Below are 22,219 nucleotides of genomic sequence, written 5' to 3'. Positions count from 1 at the left end.
ATAATCTTCAGGTCGTGAGTTCGATCCTCACCCGGGGCATAGGATTTTACCATGTATATCCAAGTATACACAAGGCAACATCATATTCCTTATCCTTGCCCTTCAACAACGAGCAGCCTCGGTAGCGCAGCAGGCCGCGCGTAAATCTCATAATCCTAAGGTCGTGTGTTCGATCCTCACCTGGAGCATTGGCTTTAATCTTTTATGTCAACGTTTACACAAAGCACCTTCTTATTCTTTGTCCTTACATTGCCCGGTAAGTGCAGATTTGGTAACGCAGCAGGCAGCGCGGAAGTCTCATAATCTTCAGGTCGTGAGTTCGAGTCTCACCCGGGGCCTAGGCTTTAATCTAGTATGTCCAAGTATACACAGAGCAACTTCATATTCTTTATCCTTGCCCTTCAGCTCCGAGCAGCCTCGGTAGCTCACTAGGCAGCGCGAAGTCTCATAATCTTAAGGTCGTGAGTTCGATTCTCACCCGGGCATAGGCTTTAATCTTGTATGTCCAAGTATACACAATGCAACTCCATATTCCTTATCCTCGCCCTTCAACACCGAGCAGCCTCGGTAGCGCAGCAGGCAGCGCGTAAGTCTCATAATCATAATCATAAGCTATTTGTTCGATTCTCACCTGCGGCAAAGGCATTTTACATGAACATCCAATTTTACGCAAAGCTCCTTGTTAGTCTTTATACCTGCAATCTCCACCCCGAGCAGCCTCGGTAGCGTAGCACGCAGCGCGTAAGTCTCATAATATTAAGGTCGTGAGTTCGATCCTCACCCGGGGCATGGGCTTTTATCCTGTATGTCCAAGTATACACAAAGCATCTTCATATTCTTTATGCTTCCCTTCCCCCATCGAGCAGCCTCGGTAGCTAAGCAGGCAGCACGTAAGTCTCATAATCTAAAGGTCGTGAGATCGATCCTCACCCGGGGCATAGGCTTTCATCTTGTATGTCCAAGTATGCACAAAGCAACTTCATATTCTATATAATTGCCTTCCCCCATTCTAGCAGCCTATGTAGGCAGCACGTAAGTCTCTTAGTCTTATGGTCGTGGGTTCGATCCTCCCCTGAGGCTTAGTCTTTCAACGTGAATGTCCATGTTTACACACAGCTCCTTCCTAGTCTTTATCCTTACATTCCGCAGAATGAGCTGTCTCGGTAGCGCAGCAGGCAGCGCGTAAGTCTCATAATCATAAGCTCTTAGTTCGATCCTCACCTGCGGCAATGGCATTTTACGTGAACATCCAATTTTACGCAAAGCTCCTTGTTATTCTTTATACTTGCAATCTCCACCCCGAGCAGCCTCGGTAGCGCAGCAGGCAGCGCGTAAGTCTCATAATATTAAGGTCGTGAGTTCCAATATCACCCGGGGCATAGCCTTTAATCTTGTATGTCCAAGTATACACAAAGCAACTTCATATTTTTTATCTTTGCCTTGCAACATCGAGCAGCCTCGGTAGCGCAGTAAGCAGCGCGTAAGTCTCATAATCTTAAGGTCGTGAGTTCGATCCTCACCCGGGGCATAGGCTTTTATCTTGTATGTCCAAGTATACACAAAGCAACTTCATATTCTATATAATTGCCTTCCCTCACCCAGCAGCCTCGGTAGCGCAGCAGGCAGCGCGTAAGTCTCATAATAATAAGTCGTGAGTTCGATGTTCACCCGGCTCATAGGCCTTAATCTTCTATGTCCACGCTTACACAAAACTCCTTCGTATTCTTTGTCCTTACATTGCACGGTAAGTGCAGACTTGGTAACGCAGCAGGACGCGCGAAAGACTCATAATCATACGGTCTTAGTTCGATCCTTACCTGCGGCAAAGGCATTTATCGTCAACAACCAATTTTTTTCAAAGCTCTTTCTTATTCATTATACTTGTACTCTGCATCCCGAACAGCCTCGGTAGCGCAGCAGGAAGCGCGTAAGTCTCATAATATTAAGGTCGTGAGTTCGATCCTCACCCGGGGCAGGGGCTTTTATCCTGTATGTCCAAGTATACACAAAGCAACTTCACATTCTTTATGCTTGCCTTCCCCCATTGTAGCAGCCTATGTAGGCAGCACGTAAGTCTCATAATCTTAAGGCCGTTAGTTCGATCCTCACCCGGGGCAAAGGCTTTTATAGTGAACTTCCAAGTTAACTCAAAGCTCCGTCTTAGTCATTATACTTGCATTCTGCACAACGAACAGCCTCGGTAGCGCAGCAGGAAGCGCGTAAGTCTCATAATCTTAAGGTCGTGAGTTCGATCCTCACCCGGGGCATAGGCTTTTATCCTGTATGTCCACGTATACACAAAGCAACTTCATATACTTTTTCTTCGCCTTTCCACATCGAGCAGCCTCGGTAGCGCAGCAGGCAGCGCGTAAGTCTCATAATCTTAAGGTCGTGAGTTCGATCTTCACCCGGGGCATAGTCTTTTATCCTGTATGACCAACTATACACAAAGCAACTTCATATTCTTTTAATCGCCTTGCCAAGTCGAACAGCCTGGGTAGTTCAGCAGGCAGCGCTTATGTCTCATAATCATACAGTCTGAGTTCGATCGTCACCTGCCGCAGAGGCTTTTATAGTGAACATCCAAGTTAACTCAAAGCTCCTTCTTAGTCAATATACTTGCATTCTGCACAACGAACAGCCTCGGTAGCGCAGCAGGCAGCGCCTAAGTCTCATAATCTTAAGGTCGTGAGTTCGATCCTCACCCGGGGCATAGGCTTTTATCTTGTATGTCCAAGTATACACAAAGCAACTTCATATTCTATATAATTGCCTTTACCCTCGAGCAGCCTCGGTAGCGCAGCAGGCAGCGCGTAAGTCTCATAATGTTAAGGTCGTGAGTTCGATCCTCACAAGGGGCATAGGCTTTTATCTTGTATGTCCAAGTATAAACAAAGCAACCTCATATTCTATATAATAGCCTTCACCCATCGAGCAGCCTCGGTAGCGCAGCGGGCAGCGCGTAAGTCTCATAATATTAAGGTCGTGAGTTCGATCCTCACCCGGGGCATAGGCTTTTATCTTGTATGTCCAAGTATACACAAAGCAACTTCATATTCTATATAATTGCCTTTACCCATCGAGCAGCCTCGGTAGCGCAGCAGGCAGCGCGTAAGTCTCATAATCTTAAGGTCGTGAGTTCGATCCTCACCCGGGTCATAGTCTTTTATCCTGTATGTCCAACTATACACAAAGCAACTTCATATCCTTTTAATCGCCTTGCCACGTCGAACAGCCTGGGTAGTTCAGCAGGCAGCGCTTATGTCTCATAGTCATACAGTCTAAGTTCGATCCTCACCTACCGCAGAGGCTTTTATAGTGAACATCCAAGTTAACTCAAAGCCCCTTCTTAGTCATTATACATGCATTCTGCACAACGAACAGCCTCGGTAGCGCAGCAGGCAGCGCGTAAGTCTCATAATCTTAAGGTCGTGAGTTCGATCCTCACCCGGGGAATAGGCTTTTATCTTGTATGTCCAAGTATACACAAAGCAACTTCATATTCTATATAATTGCCTTTCCCCATTGAGCAGCCTCGGTAGCGCAGCAGGCAGCGCGTAAGTCTCATAATCTTAAGGTCGTGAGTTCGATCCTCACCCGTGGCAAAGGCTTTTATCTTGTATGTCCAAGTATACACAAAGCAACTTCATATTCTATATAATTGCCTTTACCCTCGAGCAGCCTCGGTAGCGCAGCAGGCAGCGCGTAAGTCTCATAATCTTTAGGTCGTGAGTTCGATCCTCACCCGGGGCATAGGCTTTTATCTTGTATGTCCAAGTATACACAAGGCAACTTCATATTCTATATAATAGCCTTCACCCATCGAGCAGCCTCGGTAGCGCAGCAGGTAGTGCGTAAGTCTCATAATATTAAGATCGTGAGTTCGATCCTCACCCGGGGCATAGGCTTTTATCTTGTATGTCCAAGTATACACAAAGCAACTTCATATTCTATATAATTGCCTTTACCCATCGAGCAGCCTCGGTAGCGCAGCAGGCAGCGCGTAAGTCTCATAATCTTAAGGTCGTGAGTTCGATCCTCACCCGGGGCATAGGCTTTTATCCTGTATGTCCAAGTATACACAAAGCAACTTCATATTCTTTTAATCGCCTTGCCACGTCGAACAGCCTGCGTAGTTCAGCAGGCAGCGCTTATGTCTCATAATCATACAGTCTGAGTTCGATCCTCACCTGCCGCAGAGGCTTTTATAGTGAACATCCAAATTAACTCAAAGCTCCTTCTTTGTTATTATACTTGCATTCTGCTCAACGAACAGCCTCGGGAGCGCAGCAGGCAGCGCGTAAGTCTCATAATCTTAAGGTCGTGAGTTCGATGCTCACCCGGGGCATGGGCTTTCATCCTGAATGTCGAAGTATACGCAAAGCAACTTCATATTCTTTATCCTCGCCTTGCCACATCGAGCAGCCTGCGTAGCGCAGTAGGCAGCGCGTAAGTCTCATAATCTTAAGGTCGTGAGTTCGGTCCGCACTCGGGGCAAAAGATTTTATCTTGTATGTCCAATTATACACAGAGCACCTTCATATTCTTTATCCTTGCCCTTCAACAACGAGCAGCCTCGGTAGCGCAGCAGGCAGCGCGTAAGTCTCATAATCCTAAGGTCGTGATTTCGATCCTCACCTGGGGCATTGGCTTTAATCTTCTATGTCCTCGTTTACAAAGCACATTCTTATTCTTTGTCCTTACATTGCCCGGTAAGTGCAGATTTGGTAACGCAGCAGGCAGCGCGTAAGTCTCATAATCTTAAGGTCGTGAGATCATTCCTCACCCGGGGCATAGGCTTTTATCTTGTATGTCCAAGTATACACAAAGCAACTTCATATTCTATATAATTGCCTTCTCCCACCGAGCAGCCTCGGTAGCGCAGCAGGCAGCGCGTAAGTCTCATAATCTTAAGGTCGTGAGTTCGATCCTCACCCGGGGCATAGGCTTTTATCCTGTATGTCCAAGTATACACAAAGCAACTTCATATTCTTTTAATCGCCTTGCCACGTCGAACAGCCTGCGTAGTTCAGCAGGCAGCGCTTATGTCTCATAATCATACAGTCTGAGTTCGATCCTCACCTGCCGCAGAGGCTTTTATAGTGAACATCCAAATTAACTCAAAGCTCCTTCTTTGTCATTATACTTGCATTCTGCACAACGAACAGCCTCGGTAGCGCAGCAGGAAGCGCGTAAGTCTCATAATATTAAGGTCGTGTGTTTGAATATCACCCGGGGCATAGGCCTTTATCCTGTATGTCCAAGTATACACAAAGCAACTTCATATTCTTTTTCTTCGCCTTACCACGTCGAGCAGCCTCGGTAGCGCAGCAGGCAGCGCGTAAGTCTCATAATATTAAGGTCGTGAGTTCGATCCTCACCCGGTGCATAGGCTTTTATCTTGTATGTCCAAGTATACACAAAGCAACTTCATATTCTATATAATTGCCTTCCCCCATTCTAGCAGCCTATGTAGGCAGCACGTAAGTCTCTTAGTCTTATGGTCTTGGGTTCGATCCCCCCCTGAGTCTTAGTCTTTCAACATGAATGTCCATGTTTACACACAGCTCCTTCCTAGTCTTTATCCGTACATTCCGCAGAATTAGCAGTCTCGATAGCGCAGCAGGCAGCGCGTAAGTATCATAATAGTAAGTCGTGAGTTCGATTTTCAACCGGCTCATAGAATTTAATCTTCTATGTCAACGTTTACACAAGACTCCTTCGTATTCTTTGTCCTTACATTGCCCGGTAAGTGCAGACTTGGTAACGCAGCAGGCAGCGCGAAAGACTCATAATCATACGGTCTTAGTTCGATCCTTACCTGCGGCAAAGGCATTTATCGTGAACATCCAATTTTTTACAAAGCTCTTTCTTATTCTTTATACTTGCACTCTGCATCCCGAACAGCCTCGGTAGCGCAGCAGGCAGCGCGTAAGTCTCATAATCTTAAAGTCGTGAGTTCGATCCTCACCCGGGGCATAGGCTTCTATCCTGTATGTCCAAGTATACACAAAGCAACTCCATATTCCTTATCCTCGCCCTTTCACGTCGGGTAGCCTGGGTAGCGCAGCAGGCAGCGCGTAATTCTCATAATCATACAGTCTGTGTTCGATCCTCACCTGCCGCGGAGGCTTTTATAGTGAACATCCAAGTTAAATCAAAGCTCCTTCTTAGTCATTGTACTTGCATTCTGCACAACGAACAGCCTCGGTAGCGCAGCAGGCAGCGCGTAAGTCACATATTCTTAAGGTCGTGAGTTCGATCCTCACCCGGGGCATGGTCTTTTATCCTGTATGTCCAAGTATACACAAAGCAACTTCATATTCTTTTTCTTCGACTTGCCACATCGAGCAGCCTCGGTAGCGCAGTAAGCAACGCGTAAGTCTCATAATCTTAAGGTCGTGAGTTCGATCCTCACCCGGGGCAAAGGCGTTAATCTTGTATGTCCAAGTATACACAAAGCAACTCCATATTCCTTATCCTCGCCCTTTTACGTCGGGCAGCCTGGGTAGCGCTGCAGGCAGCGCGTAATTCTCATAATCATACAGTCTGAGTTCGATCCTCACCTGCCGCAGAGGCGTTTATAGTGAACATCCAAGTTAACTCAAAGCTCCTTCTTAGTCATTATATTTGCATTTTGCACAACGAACAGCCTCGGTAGCGCAGCAGGCAGCGCGTAAGTCTCATAATCTTAAGGTCGTGAGTTCGATCCTCACCCGGGGCGTAGGCTTTTATCTTGTATGTCCAAGTATACACAAAGCAACTTCATATTCTTTGTCCTTACATTGCCCGGTAAGTGCAGACTTGGTAACGCAGCAGGTAGCGCGCGAAAGACTCATAATCTTAGTTCGGTCTTAGTTCGATGCTTACCTGCGGCAAAGGCATTTATCGTGAGCATCCTATTTTTTACAAAGCTCTTTCTTATTCTTTATACTTGCACTCTGCATCCCGCACAGCCTCAGTAGCGCAGCAGGCAGCGCGTAAGTCTCATAATCTTACGGTCGTGAGTTCGATCCTCCCCCGGGGCATGGGCCTTTATTCTTTATGCTTGCCTTCCCCCATCGAGCAGCCTCGGTAGCGAAGCAGGCAGCGCGTAAGTCTCATAATCTTAAGGTCGTGATTTCGATCCTCACCCGAGGCATAGGCTTTTACCCTGTATGTCCAAGTATACACAAAGCTACTTCGTATTCTTTTAATCGCCTTGCCACGTCGAGCAGCCTCGGTAGCGCAGCAGGCAGCGCGTAAGTCTCATCACATTAAGGTCGTGAGTTCGAATATCACCCGGGGCATAGCCTTCTATATTGTGTGTCCAAGTATACACAAAGCAACTTCATATTCTATATAATTGCCTTTACCCATCGAGCAGCCTCGGTAGCGCAGCAGGCAGCGCGTAAGTCTCATAGTCTTAAGGTCGTGAGTTCGATCCTCACCCGGGGTATAGGCTTTTATCTTGTATGTCCAAGTATACACAAAGCAACTTCATATTCTATATAATAGCCTTCACCCATCGAGCAGCCTCGGTAGCGCAGCAGGCAGCGCGTAAGTCTCATAATATTAAGGTTGTGATTTCGATCCTCACCAGGGATATATTCTTTTATCTTGTAGGTCTATTATTCACAAAGCTGCTTTATATTTTTTATCCTTGGCCTCCCCATTCTAGCAGCCTATGTAGCAGAGCAGGCAGCACGTAAGTCTCTTAGTCTTATGGTCGTGGGTTCGATCCTCCCCTGAGGCTTAGTCTTTCAACATGAATGTCCCAGTTTACACAAAGCTCCTTCCTAGTCTTTATCCTTACATTCCGCAGAATGAGCAGTCTCGGTAGCGCAGCAGGCAGCGCGTGTCTCATAATCTTAAGGTCGTGAGTTCGATTTTCACCCGGGTCATAGGCTTTATTCTTCTATGTCCACGTTTACACAAAACTCCTTCATATTCTTTGTCCTTACATTGCCCGGTAAGTGCAGACTTGGTAACGCAGAAGGCAGCGCGCGAAAGACTCATAATCATACGGTCATAGTTCGAACTTCACCTGCCGCAGAGGCTTTTATCTTGTATGTCCAACTATACACAAAGCAACTTCATATTCTATATAATAGCCTTCACCCATCGAGCAGCCTCCGTAGCACAGTAGGCAGCGCGTAAGCCTCATAATCTTAAGGTCGTGAGTTCGGTCCGCACTCGGGGCAAAACATTTTATCTTGTATGTCCAATTATACACAGAGCAACTTCATATTCTATATAATTGCCTTCCCCCATTGAGCAGCCTCGGTAGCGCAGCAGGCAGCGCGTAAGTCTCATAATCTTATGGTCGTGAGTTCGAACCTCACCCGTGGCAAAGGCTTTTATAGTGAACTTCCAAGTTAACTCAAAGCTCCTTCATAGTCATTATACTTGCATTCTGCATCCCGAACAGCCTCGGTAGTGCAGCAGGCAGCGCGTAAGTCTCATAATCCTAAGGTCGCGAGTTCGATCCTCACCTGGGGCATTGGCTTTAATCTTCTATGTCCACGTTTACAAAGCACCTTCTTATTCTTTGTCCTTACATTGCCCGGTAAGTGCAGATTTGGTAACGCAGCAGGCAGCGCGTAAGTCTCATAATCTTCAGGTCGTGAGTTCGATCCTCACCCGGGGCATAGCATTTTATCTTGTATGCCCAAGTATACACAAGGCAACTTCATAATCTTTATCCTTGCCTTCCCCCATCGAGCAGCCTCGGTAGCGCAGCAGGCAGCGCGTAAGTCTCATAATCTTAAGGTCGTGAGTTCGATCCTCACCCGGGGCATAGTCTTTTATCCTGTATGACCAACTATACACAAAGCAACTTCATATTCTTTTAATCGCCTTGCTACGTCGAACAGCCTGGGTAGTTCAGCAGGCAGCGCTTATGTCTCATAATCATACAGTCTGAGTTCGATCGTCACCTGCCGCAGAGGCTTTTATAGTGAACATCCAAGTTAACTCAAAGCTCCTTCTTAGTCATTATACTTGCATTCTGCACAACGAACAGCCTCGGTAGCGCAGCAGGCAGCGCGTAAGTCTCATAATCTTAAGGTCGTGATTTCGATCCTCACCCGGGGCATAGGCTTTAATCCTGTATGTCCAAGTATACACAAAGCAGGTCCATATTCCTTATCCTCGCCCTTCAACGCCGAGCAACCTCGGTAGCGCAGCAGACAGCGCGTAAGACTCATAATCATAAACTATTAGTTCGATCCTCACCTGCGGCAAAGGCATTTTACATGAACATCCAATTTTACGCAAAGCTCCTTGTTATTCTTTATACTTGCAATCTCCAACCCGAGCAGCCTCGGTAGCGCAGCACGCAGCGCGTAAGTCTCATAATATTAAGGTCGTGAGTTCGATCCTCACCCGGGGCAGGGGCTTTTATCCTGTATGTCCAAGTATACACAAAGCAACTTCACATTCTTTATGCTTGCCTTCCCCCATTGTAGCAGCCTATGTAGGCAGCACGTAAGTCTCATAATCTTAAGGTCGTTAGTTCGATCCTCACCCGGGGCAAAGGCTTTTATAGTGAACTTCCAAGTTTACTCAAAGCTCCGTCTTAGTCATTATACTTGCATTCTGCACAACGAACAGCCTCGGTAGCGCAGCAGGAAGCGCGTAAGTCTCATAATCTTAAGGTCGTGAGTTCGATCCTCACCCGGGGCATGGGCTTTTATCCTGTATGTCCACGTATACACAAAGCAACTTCATATACTTTTTCTTCGCCTGTCCACATCGAGCAGCCTCGCTAGCGCAGGAGGCAGCGCGTAAGTCTCATAATCTTAAGGTCGTGAGTTCGATCCTCACCCGGAGCATAGGCTTTTATCTTGTATGTCCAAGTATACACAAAGCAACTTCATATTCTATATAATAGCCTTCACCCATCGAGCAGCCTCGGTAGCGCAGCAGGCAGCGCGTAAGTCTCATAATATTAAGGTCGTGATTTCGATCCTCACCAGGGATATATTCTTTTATCTTGTATGTCTATTATTCACAAAGCTGCTTTATATTTTTTATCCTTGGCCTCCCCATTCTAGCAGCCTATGTAGCACAGCAGGCAGCACGTAAGTCTCATAGTCTTATGGTCGTGGGTTCGATCCTCCCCTGAGGCTTAGTCTTTCAACATGAATGTCCCAATTTACACAAAGCTCCTTCCTAGTCTTTATCCTTACATTCCGCAGAATGAGCAGTCTCGGTAGCGCAGCAGGCAGCGCGTGTCTCATAATCTTAAGGTCGTGAGTTCGATTTTCACCCGGGTCATAGGCTTTATTCTTCTATGTCCACGTTTACACAAAACTCCTTCATATTCTTTGTCCTTACATTGCCCGGTAAGTGCAGACTTGGTAACGCAGAAGGCAGCGCGCGAAAGACTCATAATCATACGGTCATAGTTCGAACTTCACCTGCCGCAGAGGCTTTTATCTTGTATGTCCAACTATACACAAAGCAACTTCATATTCTATATAATAGCCTTCACCCATCGAGCAGCCTCCGTAGCACAGTAGGCAGCGCGTAAGCCTCATAATCTTAAGGTCGTGAGTTCGGTCCGCACTCGGGGCAAAACATTTTATCTTGTATGTCCAATTATACACAGAGCAACTTCATATTCTATATAATTGCCTTCCCCCATTGAGCAGCCTCGGTAGCGCAGCAGGCAGCGCGTAAGTCTCATAATCTTATGGTCGTGAGTTCGAACCTCACCCGGGGCAAAGGCTTTCATAGTGAACTTCCAAGTTAACTCAAAGCTCCTTCATAGTCATTATACTTGCATTCTGCATCCCGAACAGCCTCGGTAGTGCAGCAGGCAGCGCGTAAGTCTCATAATCCTAAGGTCGCGAGTTCGATCCTCACCTGGGGCATTGGCTTTAATCTTCTATGTCCACGTTTACAAAGCACCTTCTTATTCTTTGTCCTTACATTGCCCGGTAAGTGCAGATTTGGTAACGCAGCAGGCAGCGCGTAAGTCTCATAATCTTCAGGTCGTGAGTTCGATCCTCACCCGGGGCATAGCATTTTATCTTGTATGCCCAAGTATACACAAGGCAACTTCATATTCTTTATCCTTGCCTTCCCCCATCGAGCAGCCTCGGTAGCGCAGCAGGCAGCGCGTAAGTCTCATAATCTTAAGGTCGTGAGTTCGATCCTCACCCGGGGCATAGTCTTTTATCCTGTATGACCAACTATACACAAAGCAACTTCATATTCTTTTAATCGCCTTGCTACGTCGAACAGCCTGGGTAGTTCAGCAGGCAGCGCTTATGTCTCATAATCATACAGTCTGAGTTCGATCGTCACCTGCCGCAGAGGCTTTTATAGTGAACATCCAAGTTAACTCAAAGCTCCTTCTTAGTCATTATACTTGCATTCTGCACAACGAACAGCCTCGGTAGCGCAGCAGGCAGCGCGTAAGTCTCATAATCTTAAGGTCGTGAGTTCGATCCTCACCCGGGGCATAGGCTTTTATCTTGTATGTCCAAGTATACACAAAGCAACTTCATATTCTATATAATTGCCTTCCCCCATTGAGCAGCCTCGGTAGCGCAGCAGGCAGCGCGTAAGTCTCATAATCTTAAGGTCGTGAGTTCGATCCTCACCCGGGGCATAGGCTTTTATCTTGTATGTCCAAGTATACACAAAGCAACTTCATATTCTATATAATTGCCTTTACCCTCGAGCAGCCTCGGTAGCGCAGCAGGCAGCGCGTAAGTCTCATAATCTTAAGGTCGTGAGTTCGATCCTCACAAGTGGCATAGGCTATTATCTTGTATGTCCAAGTATACACAAAGCAACTTCATATTCTATATAATAGCCTTCACCCATCGAGCAGCCTCGGTAGCGCAGCAGGCAGCGCGTAAGTCTCATAATATTAAGGTCGTGAGTTCGATCCTCAACCGGGGCATAGGCTTTTATCTTGTATGTCCAAGTATACACAAAGCAACTTCATATTCTATATAATTGCCTTCCCCCATTGAGCAGCCTCGGTAGCGCAGCAGGCAGCGCGTAAGTCTCATAATCTTAAGGTCGTGAGTTCGATCCTCACCCGGGGCATAGGCTTTTATCTTGTATGTCCAAGTATACACAAAGCAACTTCATATTCTATATAATTGCCTTTACCCTCGAGCAGCCTCGGTAGCGCAGCAGGCAGCGCGTAAGTCTCATAATCTTAAGGTCGTGAGTTCGATCCTCACAAGTGGCGTAGGCTATTATCTTGTATGTCCAACTATACACAAAGCAACTTCATATTCTATATAATAGCCTTCACCCATCGAGCAGCCTCCGTAGCACAGTAGGCAGCGCGTAAGCCTCATAATCTTAAGGTCGTGAGTACGGTCCGCACTCGGGGCAAAACATTTTATCTTGTATGTCCAATTATACACAGAGCAACTTCATATTCTATATAATTGCCTTCCCCCATTGAGCAGCCTCGGTAGCGCAGCAGGCAGCGCGTAAGTCTCATAATCTTAAGGTCGTGAGTTCGATCCTCACCCGGGGCATATGCTTTTATCTTGTATGTCCAAGTATACACAAAGCAACTTCATATTCTATATAATTGCCTTTACCCTCGAGCAGCCTCGGTAGCGCAGCAGGCAGCGCGTAAGTCTCATAATCTTAAGGTCGTGAGTTCGATCCTCACAAGGGGCATAGGCTTTTATCTTGTATGTCCAAGTATACACAAAGCAACTTCATATTCTATATAATAGCCTTCACCCATCGAGCAGCCTCGGTAGCGCAGCAGGCAGCGCGTAAGTCTCATAATATTAAGGTCGTGAGTTCGATCCTCACCCGGGGCATAGGCTTTTATCTTGTATGTCCAAGTATACACAAAGCAACTTCATATTCTATATAATTGCCTTTACCTATCGAGCAGCCATGGTAGCGCAGCAGGCAGCGCGTAAGTCTCATAATCTTAAGGTCGTGAGTTCGATCCTCACCCGGGGCATAGTCTTTTATCCTGTATGTCCAACTATACACAAAGCAACTTCATATTCTTTTAATCGCCTTGCCACGTCGAACAGCCTGGGTAGTTCAGCAGGCAGCGCTTATGTCTCATAATCATACAGTCTGAGTTCGATCCTCACCTACCGCAGAGGCTTTTATAGTGAACATCCAAGTTAACTCAAAGCCCCTTCTTAGTCATTATACATGCATTCTGCACAACGAACAGCCTCGGTAGCGCAGTAGGCAGCGCGTAAGTCTCATAATCTTAAGGTCGTGAGTTCGATCCTCACCCGGGGCATAGGCTTTTATCTTGTATGTCCAAGTATACACAAAGCAACTTCATATTCTATATAATTGCCTTCCCCCATTGAGCAGCCTCGGTAGCCCAGCAGGCAGCGCGTAAGTCTCATAATCTTCAGGTCGTGAGTTCGATCCTCACCCGTGGCAAAGGCTTTTATCTTGTATGTCCAAGTATACACAAAGCAACTTCATATTCTATATAATTGCCTTTACCCTCCAGCAGCCTCGGTAGCGCAGCAGGCAGCGCGTAAGTCTCATAATCTTTAGGTCGTGAGTTCGATCCTCACCCGGGGCATAGCCTTTTATCTTGTATGTCCAAGTATACACAAAGCAACTTCATATTCTATATAATAGCCTTCCCCCACCGAGCAGCCTCGGTAGCGCAGCAGGCAGCGCGTAAGTCTCATAATCTTAAGGTCGTGAGTTCGATCCTCACCCGGGGCAAAGGCTTTTATAGTGAACTTCCAAGTTAACTCAAAGCTCCTTCTTAGTCATTATACTTGCATTCTGCACAACGAACAGCCTCGGTATCGCAGCAGGAAGCGCGTAAGTCTCATAATATTAAGGTCGTGAGTTCGAATATCACCCGGGGCATAGGCTTTTATCCTGTATGTCCAAGTATACACAAAGCAACTTCATATTCTATATAATAGCCTTCACCCATCGAGCAGCCTCGGTAGCGCAGCAGGCAGTGCGTAAGTCTCATAATATTAAGGTCGTGAGTTCGATCCTCACCCGGGGCATAGGCTTTTATCTTGTATGTCCAAGTATACACAAAGCAACTTCATATTCTATATAATTGCCTTTACCCATCGAGCAGCCTCGGTAGCGCAGCAGGCAGCCCGTAAGTCTCATAATCGTAAGATCGTGAGTTCGATCCTCACCCGGGGCATAGGCTTTTATCCTGTATGTCCAAGTATACACAAAGCAACTTCATATTCTTTTAATCGCCTTGCCACGTCGAACAGCCTGCGTAGTTCAGCAGGCAGCGCTTATGTCTCATAATCATACAGTCTGAGTTCGATCCTCACCTGCCGCAGAGGCTTTTATAGTGAACATCCAAATTAACTCAAAGCTCCTTCTTTGTCATTATACTTGCATTCTGCACAACGAACAGCCTCGGTAGCGCAGCAGGAAGCGCGTAAGTCTCATAATATTAAGGTCGTGAGTTCGAATATCACCCGGGGCATAGGCTTTTATCCTGTATGTCCAAGTATACACAAAGCAACTTCATATTCTTTTTCTTCGCCTTACCACATCGAGCAGCCTCGGTAGCGCAGCAGGCAGCGCGTAAGTCTCATAATATTAAGGTCGTGAGTTCGAATATCACCCGGGGCATAGCCTTTTATCTTGTATGTCCAAGTATACACAAAGTAACTTCATATTCTATATAATTGCCTTCCCCCATTCTAGCAGCCTATGTAGGCAGCATGTAAGTCTCTTAGTCTCATGGTCGTGGGTTCGATCCTCCCCTGAGGCTTAGTCTTTCAACATGAATGTCCATGTTTACACACAGCTCCTTCCTAGTCTTTATCCTTACATTCCGCAGAGTTAGCAGTCTCGGTAGCGCAGCAGGCAGCGCGTAAGTCTCATAATAATAAGTTCGTGAGTTCGATTTTCACCCGGCTCATAGGCTTTGATCTTGTATGTCCACGTTTACACAAAACTCCTTCGTATTCTTTGTCCTTACATTGCCCGGTAAGTGCAGACTTGGTAACGCAGCAGGTAGCGCGCGGAAGACTCATAATCATACGGTCTTAGTTCGATCCTTACCTGCGGCAAAGGCATTTATCGTGCGCATCCTATTTTTTACAAAGCTCTTTCTTATTCTTTATACTTGCACTCTGCATCCCGCACAGCCTCGGTAGCGCAGCAGGCAGCGCGTAAGTCTCATTATCTTTAGGTCGTGAGTTCGATCCTCACCCGGGGCATAGGCTTTTATCTTGTATGTCCAAGTATACACAAAGCAACTTCATATTCTATATAATAGCCTTCACCCATCGAGCAGCCTCGGTAGCGCAGCAGGCAGTGCATAAGTCTCATAATATTAAGGTCGTGAGTTCGATCCTCACCCGGGGCATAGGCTTTTATCTTGTATGTCCAAGTATACACAAAGCAACTTCATATTCTATATAATTGCCTTTACCCATCGAGCAGCCTCGGTAGCGCAGCAGGCAGCGCGTAAGTCTCATAATCTTAAGGTCGTGAGTTCGATCCTCACCCGGGGCATAGGCTTTTATCCTGTATGACCAAGTATACACAAAGCAACTTCATATTCTTTTAATCGCCTTGCCACGTCGAACAGCCTGCGTAGTTCAGCAGGCAGCGCTCATGTCTCATAATCATACAGTCTGAGTTCGATCTTCACCTGCCGCAGATGCTTTTATAGTGAACATCCAAATTAACTCAAAGCTCCTTCTTTGTCATTATACTTGCATTCTGCTCAACGAACAGCCTCGGGAGCGCAGCAGGCAGCGCGTAAGTCTCATAATCTTAAGGTCGTGAGTTCGATGCTCACCCGGGGCATGGGCTTTTATCCTGAATGTCGAAGTATACACAAAGGAACTTCATATTCTTTATCCTCGCCTTGCCACATCGAGCAGCCTCCGTAGCGCAGTAGGCAGCGCGTAAGTCTCATAATCCTAAGGTCGTGATTTCGATCCTCACCTGGGGCATTGGCTTTAATCTTCTATGTCCACGTTTACAAAGCACCTTCTTATTCTTTGTAATTACATTGCCCGGTAAGTGCAGATTTGGTAACGCAGCAGGCAGCGCGTAAGTCTCATAATCTTAAGGTCGTGATTTCGATCCTCACCCGGGGCATAGGCTTACATCCTGTATGTCCAAGTATACACAGAGCAACTTCATATTCTTTATCCTTGCCCTTCAGCACCGAGCAGCCTCGGTAGCGCAGCAGGCAGCGCGTAAGTCTCATAATCATAAGCTATTAGTTCGATCCTCACCTGCGGAAAAGGCATTTTACATGAACATCCAATTTTACGCAAAGCTCCTTGTTATTCTTTATACTTGCAATCTCCAACCGAGCAGCCTCGGTAGCGCAGCACGCAGCGCGTAAGTCTCATAATATTAAGGTCGTGAGTTCGATCCTCACCCGGGGCAGGGGCTTTTATCCTGTATGTCCAAGTGTACACAAAGCAACTTCACATTCTTTATGCTTGCCTTCCCCCTTCGAGCAGCCTCGGTAGCGAAGCAGGCAGCACGTAAGTCTCATGATCTTAAGGTCGTGAGATCATTCCTCACCCGGGGCATAGGCTTTTATCTTGTATGTCCAAGTATACACAAAGCAACTTCATATTCTATATAATTGCCTTCCCCCATTCTAGCAGCCTATGTAGGCAGCACGTAAGTCTCATAATCTTAAGGTCGTGAGTTCGATCCTCACCCGGGGCAAAGGCTTTTAACCTGTATGTCGAAGTATACACAAAGCAACTTCATATTCTTTATCCTCGCCTTGCCACATCGAGCATCCTCCGTAGCGCAGTAGGCAGCGCGTAGGTCTCATAATCTTAAGGTCGTGAGTTCGGTCCTCACTCGGGGCAAAAGATATTATCTTTTATGTCCAATTATACACAGAGCAACTTCTTATTCTTTATCCTTGCCCTTCAACAACGAGCAGCCTCGGTAGCGCAGCAGGCAGCGCGTAAGTCTCATAATCTTAAGGTCGTGAGTTCGATCCTCACCCGGGGCATAGGATTTTATCTTGTATGTCCAGGTATACACAAGGCAACTTCATAATCCTTATCCTTGCCTTCCCCCATCGAGCAGCCTCGGTAGCGCAGCAGGCAGCGCGTCTCTAATCTTAAGGTCGTGAGTTCGATCCTCACCCGGGGCATAGGCTTACATCCTTTATGTCCAAGTATACACAGAGCAACTTCATATTCTTTATCCTTGCCCTTCGGCACCGAGCAGCCTCGGTAGCGCAGTAGGCAGCGCGTAAGTCTCATAATCTTAAGGTGGTGAGTTCGATCCTCACCCGGGGCATAGGCTTTAATCTTGTATGTCCAAGTATACACAAAGCAAATCCATATTCCTTATCCTCGCCCTTCAACACCGAGCCGCCTCGGTAGCGCAGCAGGCAGCGCGTAAGTCCCGTAATCATAAGCTATTAGTTCGATCCTCACCTGCGGCAAAGGCATATTACATGAACATCCAATTTTACGCAAAGCTCCTTTTTATTCTTTATACTTGCAATCTCCAACCGGAGACGCCTCGGTAGCGCAGCACGCAGCGCGTAAGTCTCATAATATTAAGGTCGTGAGTTCGATCCTCACCCGGAGCATGGGCTTTTATCCTGTATGTCCAAGTATACACAAAGCAACTTCATGTTCTTTATGCTTGCCTTCCCCCTTCGAGCAGCCTCGGTACCGAAGCAGGCAGCACGTAAGTCTCATAATCTTAAGGTCGTGAGATCATTCCTCACCCGGGGCATGGGCTTTTATCCTGTATGTCCAAGTGTACACAAAGCAACTTCATATTCTTTATGCTTGCCTTCCCCCTTCGAGCAGCCTCGGTAGCGAAGCAGGCAGCGCGTAAGTCTCATAATAATAAGTTCGTGAGTTCGATTTTCACCCGGGGCATGGGCCTTTATTCTTTATGCTTGCCTTCCGCCATCGAGCAGCCTCGGTAGCGAAGCAGGCAGCGCGTAATTCTCATAATCTTAAGGTCGTGATTTCGATCCTCACCCGGTGCATAGGCTTTTATCCTGTATGTCCAAGTATACACAAAGCAACTTCATATTCTTTTAATCGCCTTGCCACGTCGAGCAGTCTCGGTAGCACAGCAGGCAGCGCGTAAGTGTCATAATATTAAGGTCGTGAGTTCGAATATCACCCGGGGCATAGCCTTTTATCTTGTATGTCCAAGTATACACAAAGCAACTCCATAATCCTTATCCTCGCCCTTCCACGTCGCACAGCCTGGGTAGTTCAGCAGGCAGCGCGTAAGTCTCATAATCATGCAGTCTGAGTTCGATCCTCACCTGCCGCTGAGGCTTTTATAGTGAACATCCAAGTTAACTCAAAGCTCCTTCTTAGTCATTATACTTGCATTCTGCACAACGAACAGCCTCGGTAGCGCAGCAGGCAGCGCGTAAGTCTCAAAATCTTAAGGTCGTGAGTTCGATCCTCATCCGGGGCATAGGCTTTTATCTTGTATGTCCAAGTATACACAAAGCAACTTCATATTCTATATAATTGCCTTCACCCATCGAGCAGCCTCGGTAGCGCAGCAGGCAGCGCGTAAGTATCATAATATTAAGGTCGTGATTTCGAACCTCACCAGGGATATATTCTTTTATCTTGTATGTCTATTATTCACAAAGCTGCTTTATATTCTTTATCCTTGGCCGCCCCATTCTAACAGCCTATGTAGCACAGCAGGCAGCACGTAAGTCTCTTAGTCTTATGGTCGTGGGTTCGATCCTCCCCTGAGGCTTAGTCTTTCAACATGAATGTCCCAGTTTACACAAAGCTCCTTCCTAATCTTTATCCTTACATTCCGCAGAATGAGCAGTCTCGGTCGTGCAGCAGGCAGCGCGTGTCTCATAATTTTAAGGACGGGAGTTCGATTTTCACCCGGGTCATAGGCTTTATTCTTCTATGTCCACGTTTACACAAAACTCCTTCATATTCTTTGTCCTTACATTGCCCGGTAAGTGCAGACTTGGTAACGCAGAAGGCAGCGCGCGAAAGACTCATAATCATACGGTCTTAGTTCGAACTTCACCTGCCGCAGAGGCTTTTATAGTGAACATCCAAGTTAACGCAAAGCTCCTTCTTAGTCATTATACTTGCATTCTGCTGAACGAACAGCCTCGGGAGCGCAGCAGGTAGCGCGTAAGTCTCATAATCTCAAGGTCGTGAGTTCGATCCTCACCCGGGGCATGGGCTTTTATCCTGAATGTCGAAGTATACACAAAGCAACTTCATATTCTTTATCCTCGCCTTGCCACATCGAGCAGCCTCCGTAGCGCAGTAGGCAGCGCGTAAGTGTCATAATCTTAAGGTCGTCAGTTCGGTCCGCACTCGGGACAAAAGATTTTATCTTGTATGTCCAATTATACACAGAGCAACTTCATATTCTTTATCCTTGCCCCTCAACAACGAGCAGCCTCGGTAGCGCAGCAGGCAGCGCGTAAGTCTCATAATCCTAAGGTCGTGAGTTCGATCCTCACCTGGGGCATTGGCTTTAATCTTCTATGTCCACGTTTACACAAAGCACCTTTTTATTCTTTGTCCTTACATTGCCCGGTATGTGCAGATTTGGTAACGCAGCAGGCAGCGCGTAAGTCTCATAATCTTCAGGTCGTGAGTTCGATCCCCACCCGGGGCATAGGATTTTATCTTGTATGTCCAAGTATACACAAAGCAACTTCATATTCTATATAATTGCCTTCCCCCATTCTAGCAGCCTATGTAGGCAGCACGCAAGCCTCTTAGTCTAATGGTCGTGGGTTCGATCCTCCCCTGAGGCTTAGTCTTTCAACATGAATGTCCATGTTTACACACAGCTCCTTCCTTACATTCCGCAGAATTAGCAGTCTCGGTAGCGCAGCAGCAGCGCGTAAGTCTCATAATAATAAGTCGTGAGTTCGATTTTCACCCGGCTCATAGGCTTTGATCTTCTATGTCCACGTTTACACAAGACTCCTTCGTATTCCTTGTCCTTACATTGCCCGGTAAGTGCAGACTTGGTAACGCAGCAGGCAGCGCGCGAAAGACTCATAATCATACGATCTTAGTTCGATCCTTACCTGCGGCAAAGGCATTTATCGTGAACATCCAATTTTTTACAAAGCTCTTTCTGATTCTTTATACTTGCACTCTGCATCTCGAACAGACTCGGTAGCGCAGCAGGCAGCGCGTAAGTATCATAATCTTGAGGTCGTGAGTTCGATCCTCAACCGGGGCAAAGGCTTTAATAGTGAACTTCCAAGTTAAATCAAAGCTCCTTCTAGTCATTATCCTTGCATTCTGCACAACGAACAGCCTCGGTAGCGCAGCAGGCAGCGCGTAATTCTCATAATCATACAGTCTGAGTTCGATCCTCATCTGCCGCGGAGGCTTTTATAGTGAACATCCAAGTTAACTCAAAGCTCCTTCTTAGTCATTATACTTGCATTTTGTACAACGAACAGCCTCGGTAGCGCAGCAGGCAGCGCGTAAGTCTCATAATCTTAAGGTCGAGACTTCGAACCTCACCCGGGGTATAGGCTTTTATCTTGTATGTCCAAGTATACACAAAGCAACTTCATATTCTATATAATTGCCTTCCCCCACCGAGCAGCCTCGGTAGCGCAGCAGGCAGCGCGTAAGTCTCATAATCTTAAGGTCGTGAGTTCGATCCTCACCTGGGGCATAGGCTTTTATCTTGTATGTCCAAGTATGCACAAAGCAACTTCATATTCTATATAATGGCCTTCCCCCATTCTAGCAGCCTATGTAGGCAGCACGTAAGTCTCTTAGTCTTATGGTTGTGGGTTCGATCCTCCCCTGAGGCTTAGTCTTTCAACATGAATGTCCATGTTTACACACACCTCCTTCGTAGTCTTTATCCTTACATTCCGCAGAATTAGCAGTCTCGGTAGCGCAGCAGGCAGCGCGTAAGTCTCATAATAATAAGTTCGTGAGTTCGTTTTTCACCCGGCTCATAGGCTTTGATCTTCTATGTCCACGTTTACACAAAACTCCTTCGTATTCTCTGTCCTTACATTGCCCGGTAAGTGCAGACTTGGTAACGCAGCAGGTAGCGCGCGAAAGACTCGTAATCATACGGTCTTAGTTCGTTATTTACCTGCGGCAAAGGCATTTATCGTGAGCATCCCCTTTTTTTTTACAAAGCTCTTTCTTTTTCTTTATACTTGCACTCTGCATCCCGAACAGCCTCGGTAGCGCAGCAGGCAGCGCGTAAGTCTCATAATATTAAGGTCGTGAGTTCGATCCTCACCCGGGGCATGGACCTTTATTCTTTATGCTTGCCTTCCCCCATCAAGCAGACTCGGTAGCGAAGCAGGTAGTGCGTAAGTCTCATAATTCTAAGGTCGTGATTTCGGTCCTCACCCGGGGCATAGGCTTTTATCCTGTATGTCCAAGTATACACAAAGCAACTTCATATTCTTTTAATCGCCTTGCCACGTCGAGCAGCCTCGGTAGCGCAGCAGGCAGCGCGTAAGTCTCATAATATTAAGGTTGTGAGTTCGAATATCACCCGGGGCATAGCCTTTTATCTTTTATGTCCAAGTATACACAAAGCAACTCCATATTCCTTATCCTCGCCCTTCCACCTCGAACAGCCTGTGTAGTTCAGCAGGCAGCGCGTAAGTCTCATAACCGTACAGTCTGAGTTCGATCCTCACCTGCCGCAGAGGCTTTTATAGTGAACATCCAAGTTAACTCAAAGCTCCTTCTTAGTCATTATACTTGCATTCTGCACAACGAGCAGCCTCGGTAGCGCAGCAGGCAGCGTGTAAGTCTCATAATCTTAAGGTCGTGAGTGCGATCCTCACCCGGGCCATAGGCTTTTATCTTGTATGTCCAAGTATACACAAAGCAAATTCATATTCTATATAATGGCCTTACCCCATTGAGCAGCCTCGGTAGCGCAGCAGGCAGCGCGTAAGTCTCATAATCTTAAGGTCGTGAGTTCGATCCTCACCCGGGGCATAGGCTTTTATCTTGTATGTCCAAGTATACACAAAGCAACTTCATATTCTATATAATGGCCTTCCCCCATTCTAGCAGCCTATGTAGGCAGCACGTAAGTCTCTTAGTCTTATGGTCGTGGCTTCGATCCTCCCCTGAGGCTTAGTCTTTCAACATGAATATCCATGTTTACACACACCTCCTTCCTAGTCTTTATCCTTACATTCCGCAGAATTAGCAGTCTCGGTAGCGCAGCAGGCAGCGCGTAAGTCTCATAATAATAAGGTCGTGAGTTCTATCCTCACCCGGGGCAAGGATCT

The 22,219-nt window shown here is 46.7% G+C and overlaps 28 non-coding genes across 28 annotated transcripts; all 28 read left to right on the top strand.

Annotated features, from left to right (window-relative positions):
* Positions 1–1,455: 1,455 nt before the first annotated feature.
* On the top strand, positions 1,456–1,528 carry TRNAM-CAU (transfer RNA methionine (anticodon CAU)). The gene has a single exon. It is a non-coding gene; the product is annotated as a tRNA-Met (tRNA).
* Positions 1,529–2,194: 666 nt separating this feature from the next.
* TRNAM-CAU (transfer RNA methionine (anticodon CAU)) lies at positions 2,195–2,267 on the top strand. Its single transcript has one exon. It is a non-coding gene; the product is annotated as a tRNA-Met (tRNA).
* A 373-nt stretch (positions 2,268–2,640) lies between these two features.
* TRNAM-CAU (transfer RNA methionine (anticodon CAU)) lies at positions 2,641–2,713 on the top strand. Its single transcript has one exon. It is a non-coding gene; the product is annotated as a tRNA-Met (tRNA).
* A 224-nt stretch (positions 2,714–2,937) lies between these two features.
* On the top strand, positions 2,938–3,010 carry TRNAM-CAU (transfer RNA methionine (anticodon CAU)). The gene has a single exon. It is a non-coding gene; the product is annotated as a tRNA-Met (tRNA).
* Positions 3,011–3,532: 522 nt separating this feature from the next.
* Positions 3,533–3,605, top strand: TRNAM-CAU (transfer RNA methionine (anticodon CAU)). Its single transcript has one exon. It is a non-coding gene; the product is annotated as a tRNA-Met (tRNA).
* Positions 3,606–3,680: 75 nt separating this feature from the next.
* On the top strand, positions 3,681–3,753 carry TRNAM-CAU (transfer RNA methionine (anticodon CAU)). Its single transcript has one exon. It is a non-coding gene; the product is annotated as a tRNA-Met (tRNA).
* A 225-nt stretch (positions 3,754–3,978) lies between these two features.
* Positions 3,979–4,051, top strand: TRNAM-CAU (transfer RNA methionine (anticodon CAU)). Its single transcript has one exon. It is a non-coding gene; the product is annotated as a tRNA-Met (tRNA).
* Positions 4,052–4,870: 819 nt separating this feature from the next.
* On the top strand, positions 4,871–4,943 carry TRNAM-CAU (transfer RNA methionine (anticodon CAU)). Its single transcript has one exon. It is a non-coding gene; the product is annotated as a tRNA-Met (tRNA).
* Positions 4,944–5,906: 963 nt separating this feature from the next.
* On the top strand, positions 5,907–5,979 carry TRNAM-CAU (transfer RNA methionine (anticodon CAU)). Its single transcript has one exon. It is a non-coding gene; the product is annotated as a tRNA-Met (tRNA).
* A 672-nt stretch (positions 5,980–6,651) lies between these two features.
* On the top strand, positions 6,652–6,724 carry TRNAM-CAU (transfer RNA methionine (anticodon CAU)). The gene has a single exon. It is a non-coding gene; the product is annotated as a tRNA-Met (tRNA).
* Positions 6,725–8,259: 1,535 nt separating this feature from the next.
* Positions 8,260–8,332, top strand: TRNAM-CAU (transfer RNA methionine (anticodon CAU)). Its single transcript has one exon. It is a non-coding gene; the product is annotated as a tRNA-Met (tRNA).
* Positions 8,333–8,706: 374 nt separating this feature from the next.
* TRNAM-CAU (transfer RNA methionine (anticodon CAU)) lies at positions 8,707–8,779 on the top strand. Its single transcript has one exon. It is a non-coding gene; the product is annotated as a tRNA-Met (tRNA).
* An 814-nt stretch (positions 8,780–9,593) lies between these two features.
* Positions 9,594–9,666, top strand: TRNAM-CAU (transfer RNA methionine (anticodon CAU)). The gene has a single exon. It is a non-coding gene; the product is annotated as a tRNA-Met (tRNA).
* Positions 9,667–10,636: 970 nt separating this feature from the next.
* TRNAM-CAU (transfer RNA methionine (anticodon CAU)) lies at positions 10,637–10,709 on the top strand. The gene has a single exon. It is a non-coding gene; the product is annotated as a tRNA-Met (tRNA).
* A 374-nt stretch (positions 10,710–11,083) lies between these two features.
* Positions 11,084–11,156, top strand: TRNAM-CAU (transfer RNA methionine (anticodon CAU)). Its single transcript has one exon. It is a non-coding gene; the product is annotated as a tRNA-Met (tRNA).
* A 224-nt stretch (positions 11,157–11,380) lies between these two features.
* On the top strand, positions 11,381–11,453 carry TRNAM-CAU (transfer RNA methionine (anticodon CAU)). Its single transcript has one exon. It is a non-coding gene; the product is annotated as a tRNA-Met (tRNA).
* Positions 11,454–11,529: 76 nt separating this feature from the next.
* Positions 11,530–11,602, top strand: TRNAM-CAU (transfer RNA methionine (anticodon CAU)). The gene has a single exon. It is a non-coding gene; the product is annotated as a tRNA-Met (tRNA).
* Positions 11,603–11,975: 373 nt separating this feature from the next.
* Positions 11,976–12,048, top strand: TRNAM-CAU (transfer RNA methionine (anticodon CAU)). The gene has a single exon. It is a non-coding gene; the product is annotated as a tRNA-Met (tRNA).
* Positions 12,049–12,421: 373 nt separating this feature from the next.
* Positions 12,422–12,494, top strand: TRNAM-CAU (transfer RNA methionine (anticodon CAU)). The gene has a single exon. It is a non-coding gene; the product is annotated as a tRNA-Met (tRNA).
* Positions 12,495–13,164: 670 nt separating this feature from the next.
* TRNAM-CAU (transfer RNA methionine (anticodon CAU)) lies at positions 13,165–13,237 on the top strand. Its single transcript has one exon. It is a non-coding gene; the product is annotated as a tRNA-Met (tRNA).
* A 224-nt stretch (positions 13,238–13,461) lies between these two features.
* Positions 13,462–13,534, top strand: TRNAM-CAU (transfer RNA methionine (anticodon CAU)). The gene has a single exon. It is a non-coding gene; the product is annotated as a tRNA-Met (tRNA).
* A 76-nt stretch (positions 13,535–13,610) lies between these two features.
* Positions 13,611–13,683, top strand: TRNAM-CAU (transfer RNA methionine (anticodon CAU)). Its single transcript has one exon. It is a non-coding gene; the product is annotated as a tRNA-Met (tRNA).
* Positions 13,684–15,395: 1,712 nt separating this feature from the next.
* On the top strand, positions 15,396–15,468 carry TRNAM-CAU (transfer RNA methionine (anticodon CAU)). The gene has a single exon. It is a non-coding gene; the product is annotated as a tRNA-Met (tRNA).
* Positions 15,469–16,875: 1,407 nt separating this feature from the next.
* TRNAM-CAU (transfer RNA methionine (anticodon CAU)) lies at positions 16,876–16,948 on the top strand. Its single transcript has one exon. It is a non-coding gene; the product is annotated as a tRNA-Met (tRNA).
* A 220-nt stretch (positions 16,949–17,168) lies between these two features.
* TRNAM-CAU (transfer RNA methionine (anticodon CAU)) lies at positions 17,169–17,241 on the top strand. The gene has a single exon. It is a non-coding gene; the product is annotated as a tRNA-Met (tRNA).
* A 1,082-nt stretch (positions 17,242–18,323) lies between these two features.
* Positions 18,324–18,396, top strand: TRNAL-CAA (transfer RNA leucine (anticodon CAA)). Its single transcript has one exon. It is a non-coding gene; the product is annotated as a tRNA-Leu (tRNA).
* Positions 18,397–20,543: 2,147 nt separating this feature from the next.
* TRNAM-CAU (transfer RNA methionine (anticodon CAU)) lies at positions 20,544–20,616 on the top strand. The gene has a single exon. It is a non-coding gene; the product is annotated as a tRNA-Met (tRNA).
* A 1,231-nt stretch (positions 20,617–21,847) lies between these two features.
* Positions 21,848–21,920, top strand: TRNAM-CAU (transfer RNA methionine (anticodon CAU)). The gene has a single exon. It is a non-coding gene; the product is annotated as a tRNA-Met (tRNA).
* The last annotated feature ends 299 nt before the right edge of the window (positions 21,921–22,219 follow it).

Source organism: Anabrus simplex, chromosome 3 (assembly GCF_040414725.1).
Source record: "Anabrus simplex isolate iqAnaSimp1 chromosome 3, ASM4041472v1, whole genome shotgun sequence".
NCBI lineage: Eukaryota > Metazoa > Arthropoda > Insecta > Orthoptera > Tettigoniidae > Anabrus > Anabrus simplex.
The sequence above is the reverse complement of the archived record's forward strand: the minus strand, read 5'-3'. Positions and strand labels throughout refer to the sequence as shown.